At 45.1% G+C, this 21,699-nt stretch overlaps 1 protein-coding gene and 1 long non-coding RNA gene across 7 annotated transcripts in view; one reads left to right on the forward strand and one right to left on the reverse strand.

Moving 5' to 3' along the window:
• Positions 1-21,699, forward strand: part of CSTPP1 (centriolar satellite-associated tubulin polyglutamylase complex regulator 1) — a 199,755-nt gene that overhangs the window by 130,378 nt on the left and 47,678 nt on the right. The window lies entirely within an intron of this gene.
• Positions 12,075-20,283, reverse strand: LOC145525499 (uncharacterized). The gene is made up of 3 exons (XR_014068247.1): positions 18,018-20,283; positions 15,165-15,494; positions 12,075-12,210 (listed from the first exon to the last, which is right to left on the reverse strand). It is a non-coding gene; the product is annotated as an uncharacterized LOC145525499 (long non-coding RNA).

A 21,699-nucleotide genomic window follows, 5' to 3' on the forward strand; every position in this document is an offset into this window, starting at 1 on the left:
TGCCATGGTCTTAGTTTTCTGAATGTTGAGCTTTAAGCCAACTTTTTCACTCACCACTTTCACTTTCATCAAGAGGCTCTTTAGTTCTTCACTTTCTGCCATAAGGGTGGTGTCATCTGCATATCTGAGGTTATTGATATTTCTCCCGGCCATCTTGATTCCAGCTTGTGCTTCCTCCAGCCCAGCGTTTCTCATGATGTACTCTGCATAGAAGTTAAACAAGCAGGGTGACAATATACAGCCTTGACGTACTCATTTTCCTATTTGGAACCAGTCTGTTGTTCCATGTCCAGTTCTAACTGTTGCTTCCTGACCGCATACAGGTTTCTCAGGAGGCAGGTCAGGTGGTCTGGTATTCTCATCTCTTTCAGAATTTTCCACAGTTTATTGTGATCCACACAGTCAAAGGCTTTGGCATGGTCAATAAAGCAGAAATAGATGTTTTTCTGGAACTCTCTTGCTTTTTCGATGATCCATCGGATGCTGGCAATTTGATCTCTGGTTCCTCTTCCTTTTCTAAAACCAGCTTGCACATCTGGAAGTTCATTGCTGAAACCTGACTTGGAGAATTTTGAGCATCACTTTACTAGCGTGTGAGATGAGTGCAACTGTGCGGTAGTTTGAGCATTCTTTGGCATTGCCTTTCTTTGGGATTGGAATGAAAACTGACCTTTTCCAGTCCTGTGGCCACTGCTGAGTTTTCCAAATTTGCTGGCATATCGAGTGCAGCACTTTCACAGCATCATCTTTTAGGATTTGAAATAGCTCAACTGGAATTCCATCACCTTAGAGTAATACAAAAATAACAGAGGCCTTAAGGAGAAGATGGTTGTTTTGCTCTGTTTATTCATTCTTTCATTCAACTAGTATTTTTTGAGGGCCTTTTTCTGTAGCAGGCACTAGAATTTATAGATTCTTAAAGGTCATCTTTTTTAACCATGCAGTAGTAATAGAGAAATAGGCACAGTTTCATTTTGGAATAAAGGAAAGTAATTATCACAGATACAAAACTATTGTGTTATTTGGAGATATTTTTATTGATTGACTTCAAATTGCTTCTTTTGAGCTCATCACTCCAATTAAAGAAATAAATTTCTGAGAGGGAACTGGCCTACCCAGAGCATAATCAAGACAATAGTCATTGTATCTTTTTCCTGAAAGAACTTTCCCATGATTGTTTAGTTCAGTCTGAAAAGCCTTTTGTGACACTTAAAATCACTGAGGGGAAGAAAGGAGCCTGACCTGGGTTGGTTTCGTACAGGACACGCGCTGCGAGTCTAGTTTCAGTTGTCAGTATTAGACAGGATGTCATCCACAAACTTTGTTTCTTGTCCAACTCCAGTTTGCACAGGTTTCCGTTTTCCTTTGCTCTCCAGTCAAAAGGAAAAAGACTCACATGGTTCTTAGGAATACTGGAGCAGGAAATTGTTTGAGGGACTTGAAAAACCCTTTTTTCTCTCCCTTCAAAGCCTTAAATGATGCTTGCTTCATTGAAGCTTACAAATCATTAAAAGCAGATCTGCCAGATTGATGTAATATACGTTTTAGCTTCCAACGGAAAAAAAGAATCTCTATAAAACTAATCTTTGAGTCATGGAGAATTTTTTCTTTTCTGATTTTAATGTTTGGAATACTCCAGCACCTTTTCACTACCTGCCATACACAAAACTCCTGTATCTTCCTTGAGCCAAAAATGAACTTGGTGTCACCTCTAACAACTGTATATTCCTAGTCCTTTTCAGATATGTTATTATTTACCCATTTTAGCTGTTGCAGAGCAACTCCCAAGGACTTGTGTCTTAGAAAAACCGAAATAGCGCAGCAGAAGAGCGGCAGTTGTGTGGACACTGAGGATACCACTGCAAGCCTGAGCTTCTTGCATCTTTGTGACTTCGGTTTAGAATAAATGTAGATGGGCAGAGGCCAAGCTGTCGCCAATGTGACCCTTGGTTACACTAAAAACTGTATAAAAACTAAGGATACCCTACTTCCCGTTACTCACAGAGAGAGAAACATGAAAGGGCCAGACTAACAAAATAAAGGAAATGACATTTGCTGAGCGCCTGCAGCGAGGTAGGCGTTGTGACAGGCACTTCTTAAAGTTAAAATTTCTACAGTATCACATTTAATCCTCATCGCAGTCTACAAGGTGTTGTCTCTATATTACAGACAAGAAAACTAAAGCTCACTACTAATTTGTTCAAGGCCATATAATAGGATGTGGAGAAGAGATTCCAAACAGTCTCTGTGGCTTCAGAGTTATGCCCTTTCCACTAACTCATTCTTCCTGCTCCTCTGACCAGCCCTCCTCAGTATCTTTAGAAAGTCCCTCTCCTCTGTCTTAAATGTTGGTGTGTCCCAGAATCCCATTCTTGACTCATTACTTTTCTCACTGCGCATGGTTACTGAGACCTCTTGTCTCCTCTGACTTCCCCTGCTATCTTGGGCAAATGACTTCTAAATCTGTCTAGCCCTGAACTCCCCCTGAGCATCAGACCCACACATGCAGTGTGCTACCAGCCTCAGGCATCACTACTGACATGTATGTCTGACAGTCATACGGGTTTCTACACGTCAGAAACAGAACTCCTCACCCTCACCCTTGACTCTGCCTCTCTGGGGCTCCCCAAAGTTACACTCTTATCATTCTAGATTCCTCTTTCCCCCCTCGCCGCTCACATGCAGTCAGCTAGAGTCCCACTGTTCTCCCCTTCAAAATAGTTCTTAAGTTCCTGACCTGTCTCCTTGATTCCGGCGATCAGTGCTGCAGTTCTTGCTTGAACCTTTGAAATTTTGCTCCCTTTACAGCTGAGTGATCTGTATACAAAGCAAATCTGACTGCACTGCTCTTCTTTCTCTTTTCCTTGAAACCATTTAAAGATGCCCCCACCGTCTAAGAGCCCATTCACTGGAAAAGACCCTGATGCTGGGAAAGATTGAGGGCAAGAGGAGAAGGGGGCGACAGAGGATGAGATGGTTGGATGGCACCACTGACTCAATGGACATGGGTTTGAGCAAACCCTGGGAGATGGTGAAGGACAGAGAAGCCTGGTGTGCTGCAGTCCGTGGGGTCTCAAAAAGTCGGTCACAACTTAGCAACTGAACAGCAAACCATGAATGAAGCCCACAAGACTTTCTGTGACCTGATCTGTGCCTCCCTCTTTAGCCTCGTTTCTAGCAACTCCTTACCTGAAAACCTGCTCACCGATTATACTGAACGCGAGTACTGATAGGCCCCCCTCATCTCACGTGTGGTCTCCCATCAGGATGCCTTAACTGGGGCACTGCCTGTAGCCGTGCCACCTCATCTTTTCTCCCAGATAAACCCCCACTCTGGTACTCATGTCCGGTAGCACCGCCTCTCGAATCCTTCCCTCAGCAGTCCTCTGGCACAACCCACCAAGGAGGCTAAACCCTGTCCTCCCTGTCAATTGCATCACCAACATGTTTCAAAATCAGTCATTTGTCTTGTCCATTAGACTTTAAGTTCTTTGGGCACAGAGATCATAGCGTACTGAATTCTGTGATGCTAGGGCCTTCCCTGGCACAGAGAGGGCTCTTAATAACTGTTTAACCTTAGTTAAACAACAGCATGGGTGGGTGCTCAGTCACTTCAGGTGTGTCCAACTCTTTGTGACCTCAGGGACTGGGACACACCAGGCTCCTCTGTCCATGGGATTTCCCAGGCAAGGATACCAGAGTAGATTGCCATTTCCTTCTTCAGGGGATCTTCCCGACCCAGGGATCAAACCCCCGTCTCATGTCTCTTGCATTGGCCGGCAAGTTCTTTATCACTAGCGCCACCTGGGAAGCCCAAAACAACAGCATACTATCTCTCAAAAATGACTTCTGTATTGGAGGCTCGAATCATACCCTTCTCCATGTAAAATAAGCCTGACAACTATTAAAACACAAGAACATCAACCATTAAAAAAAAGCCACCTGATTTTAAAATTGGCAGAGGAGTCAACAGATATTTTTCCAAAGAAGAAGATGAAAGAAGATATGCAAATGACCAATAAGCCATGAGTGAAATGAAAAGACGTTCAACATCACTAATCATTAGGGAAATGAAAACCAAAAATATCCATTAAGAGGGCTACTATTACAAAAGAAGAGAACATGTGTTGGCAAGGATGTGGAGAAACTGGCAGTGAACCCTTGTACACTGTTGGGGGGAATGTACAATGGAGCAGCTGCTGTATGCAACAGTGTAGTGGCCCCTCAGAAAATTAAAAACAGACCTACCACCTCTGGGCACATGTCCAAAAGAATGAAAGCAGAGTCTCAGAGAGATACTTGTACTCCCATGTCCTTAGCAGCCAAAACATGGAAGTAACCAAAGTGTCTATCAGTGGGTAAGCCAACAGAGGTACATACATATAATGAAGCATTACTTGCCTTAAAAGGAAGGAAATTCTGACATATGCTACAGCATAGATGAACCTTGAGGACGCCATGCTAAATGAAATAAACAAGCCACAAAAGCACAAATACCACTTATATGAGGTTCAGTTCGGTTCAGTCACTCAGTCGTGTCCAACTCTTTGCAACCCCATAGACTGCAGCATGCCAGGCCTCCCTGTCCATCACCAACTCCTGGAGTTCACCCAAACCCATGTCCATCGAGTTGGTGATGCCATCCAGCCATCTCATCCTCTGTCGTCCCCTTCTCCTCCTGCCCTCAATCTTTCCCAGCATCAGGGTCTTTTCCAATGAGTCAGCTCTTTGCATCAGGTGGCCAAAGTATTGGAGTTTCAGCTTCAACATCAGTCCTTCCAATGAACACCCAGGACTGATCTCCTTTAGGATGGACTGGTTGGATCTCCTTGCAGTCCAAGGGACTCTCAAGAGTCTTCTCCAACACCACAGTTCAAAAGCATCAATTCTTCAGCACTCACCTTTCTTTATAGTCCAACTCTCACATCCATACATGACCACTGGAAAAACCATAGCCTTGACTAGACGGACATTTGTTGGCAAAGTAATGTCTCTGGTTTTTAATATGCTATCTAGGTTGGTCATAACTTTCCTTCCAAGGAGTAAGCGTCTTTTAATTTCATGGCTGCAGTCACCACCTGCAGTGATTTTGGAGCCCAGAAAAAGTCAGCCACTGTTTCCACTATTTCCCCATCTATCTGCCATGAAGTGACGGGACCAGATGCCATGATCTTAGTTTTCTGAATGTTGAGCTTTAAGCCGACTTTTTCACTCTCCACTTTCACTTTCATCAAGAGGCTCTTTAGTTCTTCACTTTCTGCCATAAGGGTGGTGTCATCTGCATATCTGAGGTTATTGATATTTCTCCCGGCCATCTTGATTCCAGCTTGTGCTTCCTCCAGCCCAGCGTTTCTCATGATGTACTCTGCATATAAGTTAAATAAGCAGGGTGACAATGTACAGCCTTGACATACTCCTTTTCCTATTTGGAACCAGTCTGTTGTTCCATGTCCAGTTCTAACTGTTGCTTCCTGACCTGCATACAGGTTTCTCAGGAGGCAGGTCAGGTGGTCTGGTATTCCCATCTCTTTCAGAATTTTCCACAGTTTATTGTGATCCACACAGTCAAAGGCTTTGGCATGGTCAATAAAGCAGAAATAGATGTTTTTCTGGAACTCTCTTGATTTTTCGATGATCCATCGGATGCTGGCAATTTGATCTCTGGTTCCTCTTCCTTTTCTAAAACCAGCTTGAACATCTGCAAGTTCACGGCTCATGTATTGCTGAAGCCTGGCTTGGAGAATCTTGAGCATTAGTTTACTAGCGTGTGAGATGAGTGCAATTGTGCAGTAGTTTGAGCATTCTTTGGCATTGCCTTTCTTTGGGATTGAAATGAAAACTGACCTTTTCCACTCCTGTGGCCACTGCTGAGTTTTCCAGATTTGCTGGCATATCGAGTGCAGCACTTTCACAGAGTCATCTTTCAGGATTTGAAATAGCTCAACTGGAATTCCATCACCTCCACTAGCTTTGTTCGTAGTGATGCTTTCTAAGGCCCACTTGACTTCACATTCCAGGATGTCTGGCTCTAGGTGAGTGATCACACCATCATGATTATCTGGGTTGTGAAGATCTTTTTTGTACAGTTCTGTGTATTCCTGCCATCTCTACTTAATATCTTCTGCTTCTTTTAGGTTCATACCATTTCTGTCCTTTATTGAGCCCATCTTTGCATAAAATGTTCCCTTGGTGTCTCTAATTTGCTTGAAACGATCTCCAGTCTTTCCCATTCTATTGCCTTGCATTGATTGCTAAGTATATGAGATACTTAGTCAAAATCGCAAAGACAGAAAGGAGACCAGTGGTTGCTAGGGGCTGCAGGAATGAGAGAGTATTGTTTAATGGGTATAGAGTTTCAGTTTTACGAGATACAGCAAGCACTGGGGATAGATGGTGACGGTTGCATAACAATGTGAATGAACTTAATACCACTGAACTGTCCACTTAAAAATGGCTAAGATGATAAATTTTTTGTTACGTGTATTTTACCACAATAAAAAAATTAAAAAAAAAAAGCAAAAAACAGGACAGAGGAAGAGGTCTGTGGGTGAATAAGCCTCTTGAGTTGGCACCATGGTGCCCCAGTACAGACAGCATCCAGCTATCTCTTGGTGATCCTATCTTAGGGCCCAGGAGTTCCCACATGGCCAGAGAATCTGTGACTTTAAACAAGCACTTCAGATGATTCTGATGAACAGACAAATTTGGGGAACTGCCTGAGCCACATTATTATAAAAGAATGATTGAAGAACATTTTATCTGGATATTTTTGAAAACAAGACAGATCATTTTTTATTGTAGCAAAATACGCATAATAAATTCACCATTTTAACCATGGATAAGCGTACAATTCTGTGCCATTAAGTACATCCAAGTGCGTTCCCAGTGCTGTGCCACCAGCTCCACTGTCTGTTTCCGGCGCGTTCTCACTGTCCCACACCGCAACTCTACCCGTTAAAGGAGAGCGGCCCGCTTGTCCCCCCCAGCCCAGCCCCGAGTGTCCGCTAGTCTCCTGTCTTTTTCTATGACGTTGCCTCTTCTAGGACCTCATGCAAGTGGGCAGATAATTGATTTCTATCCGAAGTTTAATTGCTTTCTTGCCTGGAGGCATGAGTCTGGGTGAGGGAATCAAACACTGTAGGTCCCTCGATCTGCCAAGCCATGGTCATATTCAGATTTATTGGATTTATCTCAAGCAACAGAAAATTATATTCATGAACTTTGGTTTCATGAAATCATGTAGATTCCTTTTATCGTAATCATTTTTATCATGACCTATGTGTTCATTATAAAGTCTATTCATTCGAGATGGCTACTGATTAGTTAGTGGCCCTTTATCTGATTTTTCTCATAAAAATTAACAAGCATCTTTCAGTTACATCGTTCTAAGATTTTTCTGTCATATCAAGGCCCAGCAGAAAAAAAATTAAGGAGACTATTACTATTAAAATGTTTCCAAAGTTCAAAAACAGAAGAATTAGGACTTTTTAGGCTCTTTTTATAAACAGCACTTACTTCAAACCATCACAAATTGGAAATTTCAAGTCATCCTGTCCACAAGACTTAGCTCTTGAGTGCAACCCTACTGACTTCTTCCAGATGTCCCAGAGAAGCAAAGAACATCTTACATGCTCAGCATATTACTCTGGGGAAAAAAATCTCTCATCTTGTCCAGAGTAGGACATCCGTGCCCAGGAAAGAGGCCCAGGAAATAGCCACTACTTGAAATGTTTATTTGAACCATATTCTTCAAGCTTTTTAAAAATATATATATATTGGCTGTGCTCGGTCCTCATTGCTGTGCAGGCTCCTCTCTAGTTGCAGCGCTCCAGGTTCTCGTTGCCGCGGCTTCTCTTGTTGTGGAGCACGTGCTCTTGGGCACACGAGCTTCAGTCGTGGTGGCTCGTGAGCTCAGCAGTTGTGGCTCCCCAGCTCTAGAACACAAGCTCAATAGTTGTGGCCCGTGGGCCTAGTGTCTCCTTGGCGAGTGGGGTCTTCCCAGGTCAGAGACCAAACCCATGTCTCCTGCATTGGCAGATGGGTTCTTTCCCACTGGACCACCAGGGAAGCCCCAATTCCTCAAGCTTTTAAGACTATCTGTGACATACTCACCACCTTCACTGTCTGACTGTAAAAATCTGATCCCTAGTAACCTAATTATGTGCTTCCCTGGTGGCTCAGATGGTAAAGAATCCGCCTACAACGAAGAAGGGCACTCGGAGCCAGTGCTCTGGGACAATCCAGAGGGATGAGCTGGGGAGGGAGGTGGGAGGGGGGTTCAGGATAGGGGGACAGATGTGTCCCCATGGCTGATTCATGTATGGCAAAAGCCATCACAATATTGTCAAGTAATTATCCTCCAATTAAAATAAATTAATTAATTTTTAAAAATAAATAAATAAAATATGCCAAGAGACTAATCCTAAAATAAAAAGAATCTGCCTACAATGCAGGAAACCAGGGTTTGATTCCTGGGTCAGGAAGATCCCCTGGAGAAGGGAATGGCAACCTACTCCAGTATTCTTGTCTGGAGAATCCCATGGACAGAGGAGCCTGGTGGGTTACAGTCCATGGGGTTGCAAAGAGTCAGACACGACTGAGCAACTAATACTTTCACTTAATATGTTTTGTGCAAAACTATGGAACTACCTGTTAAGTACTTAAACCTTGCATTATAAAATTGCTTTTAACCTCTGTTCCCATGGGGTTAGACCACTGTATCATGACAAGTCATTGGTCTAATGTCTTCCTACACATTCCTGTTCATCATTAAAAAAGAAAAGTATCCCAACTTCTAATTCACAAACTTGTAAGGGCCTTTCCGATGACCTCCATCTGTTCACTTTTTGAAGTTGACCCTTGGGTTCTACAATGCTCTTTGTTACAGACCTACTTTGTAACTTGAGCAAGTTATTTCTTGAACATTTAACTTTCCACACAACTTCACTGAGCATAAAACCAGGTTAATAATACCACCTCTTAGAAAAAGAGATTAGTGAGTCCGTGGGTTTGTTTCCTTACTTATATCTGGATGGGAAAATGCCATATTACTTTTCCTTCTGTATTCTCCCTCTTGGTACCTGGACCAAATGACAAATTGTTCTTCTTGGCAGCATCTATGGCTACCAAGAAGGACTTGTTCCCCCCTGCCTTTGAAATGGCAGAGCCAAGCCTTTACACAGAGCTTGGAGGATCTCGCACCCTGAGGAATCGTACAAGTTCCCACCAACAGCCTCTTTGGGAGGTCCTTTTCCTAAAGTTATCTTCAGACTTACATCAATTTGCAGAGGAGACATCCTTCCCACAGAAAGTTTGCTTTTCCTCCCACAACTGTTAGGAAGATGGTGAAGGGGAAGTGAAAACTGGGTATAACATGGACATATGTTTTAAGCACTTCGGATAAAAACGTTTGCTAAGTACCAGCTTGTTTTTATTGCTTTATTATACTGCTTGTTGAAGAATGTGTTTTCTTTGGTCACCCGCCAATGAAAAAAATTAGCCTTTTCCCAAATCTAGGCTTGTTTCTTTAGCTAGTTATGTTGGTAGAACAAGATAGACAAACGCTTCTGAAATAAACGAATCAGTCGCACAGGGGTTCTCATTCCTGCTCATTGCCCTTTTCCAACTCATTGACAGCTGCTGCCACCAACGTGAACGGGGTTTCCGTGGGGCTTTCTCTCCTCACCAACTCCAAGTTGAAATGTTTTCAGTTGGTTCCTTTGTTCTGAAGTCCAAGACTTTAAAGGACTTGCCCCTACCTCCACCCCTATTTTCCTGTTTTATGGCATCCAGTAGGAAATGGTTTTTTGTTTGTTTGTTTCAATGCCTCTGTAATAAAAGAATCCCTTTTTAGATATTTGTACCTTGAATCTTCTAGTTTCTGTTTTAGTTTAAAATAGTTATAATTTTATTTTTTAAGGCAAAACATTTTTTTGCCCTCTCGCAAATTTATTCCTGGTTTATAGCAAAAGAAGCAGCTAGAATAACATATCTGTATCAGAAGGTAGTTGAACTGAATGTAATACTACTTTGAAATTCTCCTTAATGTGTTCTCACTGATCTGGGGTGTCTCTTTTGGCTCTGGGCATTCTCAATTAAAATTAAAGCCTTTAAAGTGTTCGTTGGAAGGTCTGATTTTGAAGCTGAAACTCCAATACTTTGGCCACCTCATGCGAAGGGTTGACTCATTGGAAAAGACCCTGATGGTGGGAAGGATTGGGGGCAAGAGGAGAAGGGGACGACAGAGGATGAGATGGTTGGATGGCATCACTGACTCGATGGACATGGGTTTGGGTGGACTCCGGGAGTTGGTGATGGACAGGGAGGCCTGGCGTGCTGCAATTCATGGGGTCGCAAAGAGTCGGACACGACTGAGTGACTGAACTGAACTGAACCCAGCATTAGTTCATCTCCACCTCTTCAAACAAAAAAGAATGAATTCCTATTACAATGTGAGGGACAGAGGTCACATATGTGGGCAAATTTATTAGAGATAATGTTATCCAATGTCATGTGAGGTTCCTAAGCAATATTGCAGAATATCCTTTCCTGAAATGCTTTGTTTTGTTTTAATAGAGTAGATTCTGGTAATAAGGAATGAATTACATACAGATCTACTTGAGAGCATGAGATGGACTTTATCTCTTGAAGTCACTTACTCTTAGGGAATTTTAACACTGATTTAACCGGGAGAACTGAAATGAACCTAAGTGTAGTTTACAGAGAAGAGTACTTTTAGACAGCAGTTTTTGTTTGGTTTGCCCACCTCTGACTCCGACCCTCTTCTGGTGAGTTTCAAGTATGGATAGTCCTAAGACATGATCTGTTTCTGTGACTACTAAATAAAATATGAATTTTTCATGTTACTTGAAGACTCTCGGGAGAATTCTTTTTTATTTTTTCTGGCCGTGTAGGATCTTAGTTCCGCCAGGAATTGATCCCAGCCCCAGTGGAAGGGCTGCCAGGGAGGCCCTCTGTGAGAGTTCTTGGTTTGAGTCTTTATATATCATGGTTTACTCTGTCTTGTCTAAACCCAGGAAGATGATGGAAAAGAAAAAACACTGTGTGCCTCCCTGTACCATGTGCTGCGCTTCGTTATTGTTGTTCAGCCCCTAAGCCGCGTCTGACTCTCTGTGACCCCATGGACTGCAGCACTTCCCTGTCCTTCACTGTCTCCCTGAGTTTGCTCAAATTCACGTCCATTGAGTTGGCGATGCTATCTGTCTCATCCTCTGCCTCCCCCTTCTCCTCCTACCCTCAATCTTTCCCAGCATCAGGGTCTTTTCCAGTGAATTGGCTCTTTGCATCAGGTGGCCAAAGGGTTGGAGCTTCAGCTTCAGCATCAGTCCTCCCAATGAACACTCAGGGTTGATTTCCTTTCGGGTTGACTGGTTTGATCTCTTTGCTGTCCAAGGGACTCTCAAGAGTCTTTTCGAGCATCACAGTTCAAAAGCATCAATTCTTCAGTGCTCACCCTGCTTTATGGTCCAACTGTCACATCCACTCATGACTACTGGAAAAACCATAGCTTTGACTATAAGCCATTTGTTTGCAAAGTAGAAGCCTTTAGAATAATAGCCTTAGTTCTTTTGCTTTCTTCCCATCAGTCAGTTCTTATCTGTTAGCACCTTCTTTTGCTTTTCTGCTGTTAGATGGAGAAAACGGGTCGTCAGAGGCAGAATAACCTTTTAAAACTTTTCTCTAGCATAGTACCATGATTCTAGATTAAAGTAGGAACCGGAAGACATAAGGTCTAGAAATCCTCAGAGTGACCTTGTATGACAGATAAGGTATTTATACAAAGAAACATCAGTCCCTGTGACCTAATTTAAGCTACTTAATCTCTCGATGTCATCATTTCTCTGCTTGTAAAAGGGGAATAGCAACACCAATCACTCTCTTACTCTGGAGTTTGGGAGAAATTTAATGAGATAATGAACTTAATTCTACTCTTACAAAGGAATATATTGTTAACTTTTAGGAGAGTTAGCTATTTGGGGGTCCCCGAGGGACTTGACAATCTATTATCTCTTCTAGCACTCAAATGGAACTATTGTAAAAAGCTAACCCACAGCCAAAAAGTAAGCCATTTATTTTGCAGATAGATCAAGTCCAGCGCAGAAAAAAGAAAAGGATTTTGATCTCTTCTTTGGAAAAACTATCACTGGATAGGCCCAAAGATGTCCTTTTTTTCTTTCTTTCTTTCTTTTTCTGAAATCAGAACAGCGGCATAATTGGGTTTGATGGTTCACTTTGAGAGAATGTTGGGTTCAGTTCTGGAACATGTTAAATCAGGTGATATACTTTTTTAAAAGTTTCTAGAACATGCATTTTCAATGGGAGCAATATTTACCCTGAAGAGGGAAAATATTAGTTCCCTGAGAGGCAAAAAAAAATTCAATAATATAATGGTCTGTGGCCCTCCACTAAAAAAACAGACATACAGTATTTCTATGGTATTAAAACTTCATGGTGGAAGAGGGCACTTGGAAAAAAATGTTATTAAAAGACTGGGTGTTTCCCCACTTTTTAAAATCCCATCCCCCACCCCCAGTCTAGAACAAGCATGTTTGACTCTCAGTCCTGTCCAACTCTTTGGGACCCCATGGACTATATAGCCCACCAGTCTCCTCTGTCTGTGAAATTCTCCAGGCAAGAATACTGGAGTGGGTAGGCATTCCCTTCACCAGAGGAACTTCCTGACCCAGGGATCAAACCTAGGTCTCCTGCGTTGCAGGCAGATTCTTTACCATCCGAGTCACCAGGGAAGCCCAGGCATACAGCTGTCAGTTAGTCTCCTGGAGATGTTTGTCCCTAAGGATAGGTGAGCTTCGCACAGTCACGCTGAATGCAGATTGCCATTGATTCCTTCAATCCAACAGAAACTGAGTTCACAGGGAACTTGAAAGAGATTAAATTCATACCCTAAGGGATAATGATCTCACACAAACAACTCAACATAAAATCTACCCTTTCAGAACTTTGTACTTAAATGTGGTTAAATCCTTAAGGTAAGAGATTCCTTTTTTCTCCTGCCTCTTTAGTCTTGCAGAAAGGCACATCAAGGGTAGAAGCGAGCTTCAAAGTGCTTCACAGAAAAAGTCAGATGGAGAGAAAAGAGAGGGTGTGGACCCCGCAGGCAGGAAGGGAATAATTGTCTAAATAGTAATGTAACATGCGGAGGAATAGACCAGAAATATGGTGGGGAACTGACATTTAAGTGTTTAGGAAATTTAAGTTTGATGTTGGTGCTGATATTAATAAACATTTATATATCCTTCCATCCCCCTCGTATGTCTTACATAGTCTTTCATGCCTTTTGAATGTATGGGACGTCTCAAAATTGACTTGCTACATACTATGAAATTTGGAAGAGGCCCTGTGTGCTTTAGACTCAGCAGCCCTGAAACAATAGAATGGCCATATTTTTTTTGTGACTGAGGTTACAAAAAGTCTTTTAATTAATTTACTTTTGGCTGCACTGGGCCGTTGTCGCTCAGGCATCCTCTAATGAGGGCTGCTCCTTGTGGTTGGCGGGCTCCTCATCGCAGTGGCTTCTCTTGTTGCGGAGCACAGGCTCCAGGTTCGAGGGCTTCAGTAGTTGCGGGCCATGGGCTAAGCTGCCCCTCATCATGTGGGATCTTCCCAGACCAGAGATGGAACCCGTGTCCCCTGCATTGGCAGGCAGACTCCTAACCACTGGACGCCAGAGAAGTCCTGGCCATATTTTTTAAAAATATTCCACCCCCCACCGTCTCTGACTCTTCTATCATCATCCTGTTCTTTGATATACGTAACATACCCATAACTTGGAGAAAAGAGAAAGTTGTTTTTTTCCCTCCCCGCTTACCCATTTCACAGTGATGTTCTGGAAAATGAGTGCTCTTTCCCCAGGCCAAGCCTTTACTAAGCATTCATTACTGTGGGCATTTAACTGCCTTACAGAAATCTGCCCCAACCCCCTGTTTGTTGATTTCCTTAAGATCTTAGAAGAAAGTGAATTGACCTGGAGAGAGGCCTTCAAGACCCCGACACCCAGGGCACCCACTCTTCTCCACTTCCCACCCCAGTTCCAAACCATAACCTACTGGCCCTTTCATTGGTCCTCGGATCCCCACCCTTCAGCTTCTTTCTGTTACCCGCTGGGTCACCTCGTGGCCCCAGCAGCTGGGCTGCTCTCTCTCCCCCATCACATTGCAGACATTCTTTTCACATCATTTTGTCCTCACTGCTGCATTCCCTCCATTTGGCATCCTTCCCTCTGCGCAAACTTCTGTGGCAAGGGACAGGAGTTTGCCAAGGAGATGCTGGCAGAGAGGGTCCAGTTCTCTCCTTTCTATCTGAAGAGCCCAGTGTCACTCGTTAGCATATGAGAAGAATGGTTGTAAATAAACATCAAATGAGGTTAACGAGCTGCAGCTCATCAATATTAATGAAGTCCACTCCACAGCCTTGGATGGAGTGAAGTCCTGATGTCTCAGATCACAAGAAGCAGCTTCATAAGGCCCCCAGTTACAGGGCAGGAAGGACTCGATTCAGCCTGCTGGAATGTTTGTCATCTTACTACCCCAGGAATGCTGCAGGGATAGGCTGTCTGATACCAGATCTGTGCTTGCATGGCCCCTCTTGTGTTCAGAAGACATCTGTTTGTTTCAACAGGTGGAAGCCGAGAGGAAGAAGGTTGTATCTGCTCAGCCACACTCTGGGGTGGGAAAACGCCAAGTCCGTCTGCAGTTCACAAGTCCAAAAGGACATCCCCAGAGTACCAGGATTTAATCTCTCAAGGTCCCTAAAGTGCAAGCTCTCATCTCCAGTATACTAAGGGATGCTGTGGAGGCCTTCTAAGCCCAGCCCGGTAGAGAAGAGGAAACTCCTGTTTCCTGAAACTCATGTGCCCGCTGCCCGTTAGATGCCCCCCAGAGCCATATGTGACTCCCATGCCTGCTGGTGGCCCAGGGGGTAAAGAATCTGCCCAACATGCGGGAGACCCAGGTTTGCTCCCTGGGTCGGGAAGACCCCCTGGAGAAGGGAATGGCAACCCACTCCAGGATTCTTGCCTGGAGAATCCCATGGACAGAGGAGCCTGGCGAGCTATAGTCCATGGGGTCGAAAAGAGTCAGACACGACTGAGCAACTAACACACACACACAGAGTAATAAGCGCACCTGTTGTTTGTTGAGCGCTCACTGTGTCCCAGGCGCTGCACCAAACCTCTTTCGTGTGGTATACAACCCTCATACTAATCCTATGAGGATGATTCCCATTTCACAGGAGAGGAAGTGAAGCTCGCTAATCTTATGTGACATGTCTAAGATCACACACAGCCAGCAACAGAGCTCCGCCTGTCTGCCTGCAAGGCCCAGGCTGATCACTGCATCCTATGGCATCTCAGAGTCACTCACGGGAAGTATGTGAGCTTCTGTGCTGTCCCGTCTCTTTTGTGAGATGCTTGTCCTCTCTTCTCCAGTCCAACAGACCAAACACCATATGGTTCTCTGAAAGTAGAGTCAGAAGACTTTAGAATTAATTTTTTTTTAATCAAAGCACCTCTTTGAAATTATTTTTAGAAAGGACCCTTTCTAAAATACTTTCTGAAAAAGTTTCATGTTTTCCTGTGTGTATAAATTTGAAGTCAGTGGATGTGTGCTTTGAGATGTTGTGTGTGTGTGTGTGTGTGTGTGTTCAGTAGCACTGATACTGATTTATCCAACTCACCACGTAAGTTCCTTTTACGATTAAGTACATACCTGTGTGAGATCAGTGACTGTGGACACAAAGAAGCCACCTGGCTCCCAGGGCTGATTTGAACAGATGATGTTAGCCTCAATCACACTGTTTCAACAACCGAACCTGGTTTATTACTTAACGTTCAGACTATCGGCTTCTTTATCTATGCTTTCCCTGGGAGCGGGAAGGAGGACCTGATGCTTCCTCAGATGGTTGTTATCACAAAAGCTACACCTCATTGTTTTTAAAGAACAACTCATAGAAAAAGGGTCTGAGAGTGAAACGGTGGCTTATCTTTCTCCTCCTTTCCTCCTTGAAAACTCAGGGACCTTGCTTGGTCATTTTTACTTAGGCAAAATGCCCAGGAATATTTCCACAGAGCAGCACCCAAAGCCCAGCCATGCAGGAACCCTTCCCGCCACCAAGGTAACCAGGACTGGGAAGCAATTGAAGCTGGGCCTTCCTTTCCCAGGCCTGTGGCTGTCAGCTTGGCTCAGAAAGAGGCAGACTGATGGCTCCGTCTCCTCACCCAGGCACACTACCGCACAGTCCTTGTCTGAGCCCAAAGTCACATGGTTTTGCTGCTCATGGCCAAACAAGGATGTGCTGTTTCCAGTTCTTTGCACCCGGAGTCGGGCCTCGGCATCCTTAGTTGAAACCACCACGACCCCCAAACCTGAAGCTTTTCCAGGGACAAATTGCATGCAGCGGTGGAGACGCAGATGGAGCGGAGCAGCGGACGGTGCACCGTCGGGATGTGGGCGAGAGCCAAGGGGTTCGTTCACTGCTGTTTTGTATACTCAGGCACACCAGAAAACTCAGATTAATAGGCTATTTATTCTTCAGCATGTTCCTTGAATCAAAGGCTCTGGATGCTGTTATTGAAGAGTGTTTGTGAGAGTGCCCTGGACACTCCTCCTGGGCTCCGCTCACTGAAGAGGAACGGGTGAGCCCTTCCACTCCTGGGCGGCATCCCTCCTGCTCACCGCTCGCTGTAGTCTAAAGGTCTGCACAGGCTTTGTGAGAAGCAGGATCTTCTGTTCTGTCCCCGTGAGGTCCCATTCCCTGCAGCACCTTGCTCTCTTCGAGTCTAATCATTTCACGTTCTTGTCTTCCAGCTACCCGAACCCGATGAATGCAGCCACTTTATCTCGGGGAGTTTTTGCTGTTGTTGGGGATTTCTGGGGGTTTTGAGTTGACTCTGTTTGGCACCAATTCTCTGCCTGGGCAGCATAGTCATCTTTTCTTTTCATGGCTGTTTAAAGGCATTTTTGCCAGGGGTGAGAAAAAACATCCACCTGAACCCTTTTCTGTGAAGCAAATGAAGACTTTTTTTTAAATTTGACTTTAGAAATATAATGAGACTTCTTCAAACCTTGGAATTGAAACATACTTATTATGAGTTACTTCCTGTATCACCACCCCCTGCAGTAGACATTTATGTGTGTGTGTGTGTGTGTGTGTGTGTGTTAGTCTCTCAGTCGTGTCCGACTCTTTGCGGCCTCATGGACTGTAGCCCGCCAGGCTCCTCTGTTCATGGAATTCTTAAGGCAAGAATACTGGAGTGGGTTGCCATTCCCTTTTCCAGGAAATCTTCCCAACCCAGGGATCAAACCTGGGTCCTCTGTGCTGCAGGCAGATTCTTCATCATCTGAGCCACCAGGGGAGCCCTTTGTATCTGAGGTCAAAAAATTAGGAGGGACACTGCTTCTCCACTCCCCCAACAAGTCACTGTCAGCTTGGGGGACACAGAAGGGGTCGCTGTTCCCTATTCCCTTGGCAGTTATGCTTTTTCCGTGGCCTGGAAAATAATTGTATTTCAGGCCTTCCATGACTTCTGTGCACACACACACAACACAACCACGACCCTCTTGGGAATGCACTCAGCACAGAGGCATCCAGTGTATTGCCGAGGTGCTCGATGCTCTACAGGCCATGCAAACACTCAGCACGTTGCAGGCGCCCACATACATCAGACAAACCCAGCACAAATCATAAGCAACAGTTTGGAATCTGGGACAACCATTAATCACTGCAGCCAGAGGCCAGCAAATGAAATCAGGGTCACGTATCTGGGGTTGGAACTCTATAAACCGTTGGGCACCCCAGGGCTCGAGACTCTGCCAGGGAGGTGCTCCTCGGAGGGGGTCCTTGGAGCACCACACCTTGGAGCGGTGGGAGTCCTCGCGTCCAGATGATACTGTCCCCTCACATCCCTCCAAAACCAGCACAGCTGTGTGGACGAGGACCATTTGCCATATATACACTGAAACCAAGATATATACACATACCTTGGCGTTTCGCCTGATTCCTTCTATGAAGGTCATCTGTTTACCCAGTTCCAAATCCCAGAAGATAGTCACCAAAAAGTAAATAGCGAGGAGGGACAGGGTTGGTTTTTTTTTTCCCCTTTCCTTCTAGATAAACATGTTCCAATGAACAAAACAGATTTTGCAAACACATTCTGTCTACTAAATTTTACTTAACAGCTGTGTGAGAAGGACTTAGAGGAGAGAAGGATGAGGCATGGGAGGGTGGGCTTGGACTTGGTGAAGAGAACTAGAAAGTTCAGAAATCCACAGGGCGGGACAGTTCAGTCCCATCTACGTCTCACTAGATGGGGATTTCCTCCTTTCCTTTGTTCTGTCCCTTCACCCCAATCCCGGGACCTGTGGTGGGCTTGCCAAAGATAAAGATCTGGCTGCAAATATCAGTTTCTTCAACTGAAAAACCAAGCAATCAGAATTTGTATCTTTAGAGGACACGTCCTGTCTTCTGCCTGCACCCTCTTCCTCTCCCACCGACCCTGCTAGCGTCCACTGCAGCCATAAGGCTCCTCTGGAGTCAGACCAGGGAGTATTGACCTTGAGCAGCCCATCTGGCCCAACTCTGCTTGGAAATGAGGGACTGAGCTCAGATCAAGAACTTGGATTCTGAAGATCAGGGACCAGCACAAGAAATTGACCTTTTGCCTCAGAGGCGCCCGGATATGTGTGTGTCTCTGTTCGATGTTGAATTGGCTCACTCTACCGTTCAGGAATGGTTTTTGTTTTGTTTTGTTTTAATGCTCTCCTCACTCCTCATTTGTGGGTCAGATGCTCTGGATAGTCCAATGGAATTCTCTCTGCTTCCCTGCTGGTTGCCGCCAGACACAGAGTGCTAAATCCTGTCCGGCTGGTGACTTGAAATGATGATGTGTGAACCAGTGCTGCTCCCTGGACATCCTGCGCTCATTCACATGAGCCGCTTTGCCAGTTAACCACAGTAGGGGGAAGCGGCCACAAAGCGGGGGGTGGGGGGGAGGGATTCGTTCCTACAGCCCTTGCCTGGTCTTTGCTCTGGGATCAGAGTACCTACTGACGCTCCCAGCCCTTCCCCCAAGGCCAACACGTGTCTCCAGTACTAATCAGTCATCCTTGGGATTCCGTTTTGTTCTGTATCATTCCTTTCCCAGGCCTCCTAGAGCAATTTCTTTGGCAGATTGTAGCATGGCCAGAGACAGAGAAGTCGTACCTGTGTGCCGAGCAGGGACACGGGAAGCAAAGCAGTCTTGCTGCCCCTTCCCACCTCCTGGCTGTGCTCCCCCCTGACTGCATGCCTCGCCCCTTCTCATCCGGCCAGGCCCCAGCTCAGATGACGCCTTCTCCTTGACCGCCCCGTCCAGCGTCTCAGGTTCAGTCACTCCACATCACACCACCCTGCTTCACTTATGCCATCACCCTTCTCCCTTTCTGCAAGTATTTCATTTGTCTCTTCACCCACGCACGAGAGTAAGCTCCGTAAAAATAGGAACTTTTGTCTTACTCATTCCTGTTCCTGCAGAGCCGAGCCGAGCCCCTGGAACACAGTGGGCACTTAATATTTATTAACTGAAGAAATAGGTAGGAATGTAGCAATTAAGAACCTCCCAAAGCAAATATATGGTTTCTCTCAGGAGATGGTGAAGGCAGACTGACACATAGTTTGAGGAATGGAATAAAAGCCCAGGGGTCTCTCCTGTTGGTTTTCATAATGGTTTTAATTCCAAACTGAATGTGTTGAGCCAAAAATCACAGAAGGTGAGTTGCTCTTCACTTCCTCTGACTCAGACTAAACTGCCCCCTTTGAGTCGGTCAGGCCAGGGTCATGGAGACCAATATGTCACCCTTCCCGGCCAAGCTGGCCTAACTGAGGCCTCAAAGGATGCCCACGTCCAGATTTCCACTGCAGAGTGCCCCCAGCTTAGCTTTCCCGAGGGCAGGTGCCAGAAGAGACTGGCTCCAAGATGTACTGCAGTCTAAAGCCCAGCCTGGGCATCTTTATCTGGTCTTTACTACACCCTTGCTTGCCTCCAGGTCCCAAAGAGCCCACATGCCTCTGCAGAGCTCCGGGGCCCTGCAGGCAGCCCTTTCCACTGTGAGAGCCCTGGAGGGTGGGTGGGTGTGTCTTAGCTCCAATCTTCCCAGCTGTGAAGGGCTTTCCAGGTGGCTCAGTGGTAAAGAATCCGCCTTCTAATGCAGGAGATGCAGGTTTGATCCCTGGGTCTGGAAGATCCCCTGGAGGGGGAAATGGCAACCCACTCTAGTATTCTTGCCTGGGAAATCCCATGGACAGAGGAGCCTGGCGGGCTATATAATCCATGGTGTCACAAAGAGTCAGATATGACTTAGCGACTGAGCACACACCCATGCCCAGCACTGAAACAGTAGGACTGAGACAATGCATCCTTTGAGCCTCGCAGCTGCCTGGCAGTCATCTCCTCAGAAGTCCTTTGCTGGAATGAGAAGTACTAACTTCACAGACACCATCCTTTGTCTTGTTGGGGCAAGATCCGTGGCTCGTGTCAGCAGAGAAATATTAAAGATTAAAGAGCCTCCTCCACCAGGAAACAGGATCGTTTTGCCTGAATCTCTTAATTTGTTTTTCCCCCCATACAAGTGCGTTCATGTTGCTGGGCTCCCTAGCTCACTCCCCAGCAGTTTGTAGTCATTCTTCTGTGGACTTTGTGGTCTCATTGATATTAGAACGTGTTTCATCTGCTGTAGGCGACACTTCCACGCTCCGCTGCTGTTTCTGTTACGTTCCTAACGACTCTTCTGTTGGTTTCAGCCTTTAGCCAAGCCCACCCCATCCACACCCCACTCTCTCCTTGTCTTTTATTGATGCTTTGTTGACTTTGCGTGTCTCTGTTAGTTCAGTTTTCCGAGCACCTGCAGAGAATTAACCATCTCTACTGGCTGCTGGGGATCACCCAGGCCTTTGATCTATTTGATTTCTGTACTTTGGGAAACGTTGAAGGACTCGGAAACCGCACCAAAGCACATAAAAGGTGCTGTTGTCCCTGTAGCCTGAACTTCCAGACCAGCTCTACTTAGGGACCAGAAGGTATTCATGTCAACACAGATGTAGATACCGTCCGTTAAATGTTGGCTACGTACTAGGTACTGTTCTATGCACCTAGCATAACTGTCTTATTTAATCCTTACACGTAGGCCTAAAAAGCCACACGTGAACTGACCCCAGTTATTTCTGCAACCTCATTCCTTAGTCCTTTCTCCTTCGTTCTGGCTGTAGCTCCATTGGCTTCGATGCTGCTCCTCTTACCCGACAGGCACGTTCACTCCACGTGGCCTCTGCGGTGGCTGTCCCCTCTGCCGGCAATGCTTTTCCCTCAGATGTCCGCCAAAGTTACTTTTTAACTTTCTTCAACTCTTTGCTTGGTACCATCTTCATGAAACCTAACTAGACTCCTTTCTATAAAATGATGCTACGAGTGCTACCTCACACACCTTCTCCAATTGGCTCTATTCTATTTTTTCCACTCAACTTACTTACTATATAGTTAATTATTTTGTTTATCTGTCTTCTCCAACATAAGGTAAGCTTCAGGAGGGCAAAGAACTCGGCTGTTGGTTCCCTAATGTATCCTAAGCACCTAAAAAGCAGTATCGGACACATTTTAGATGTTCCATGATTCCTGCTAAGTGGATGAAC

Source organism: Giraffa tippelskirchi, chromosome 11 (genome assembly GCF_054371585.1).
Source record: "Giraffa tippelskirchi isolate mGirTip1 chromosome 11, T2T-mGirTip1v1.2.pri, whole genome shotgun sequence".
In the NCBI taxonomy this organism is placed as follows: Eukaryota; Metazoa; Chordata; class Mammalia; order Artiodactyla; family Giraffidae; genus Giraffa; species Giraffa tippelskirchi.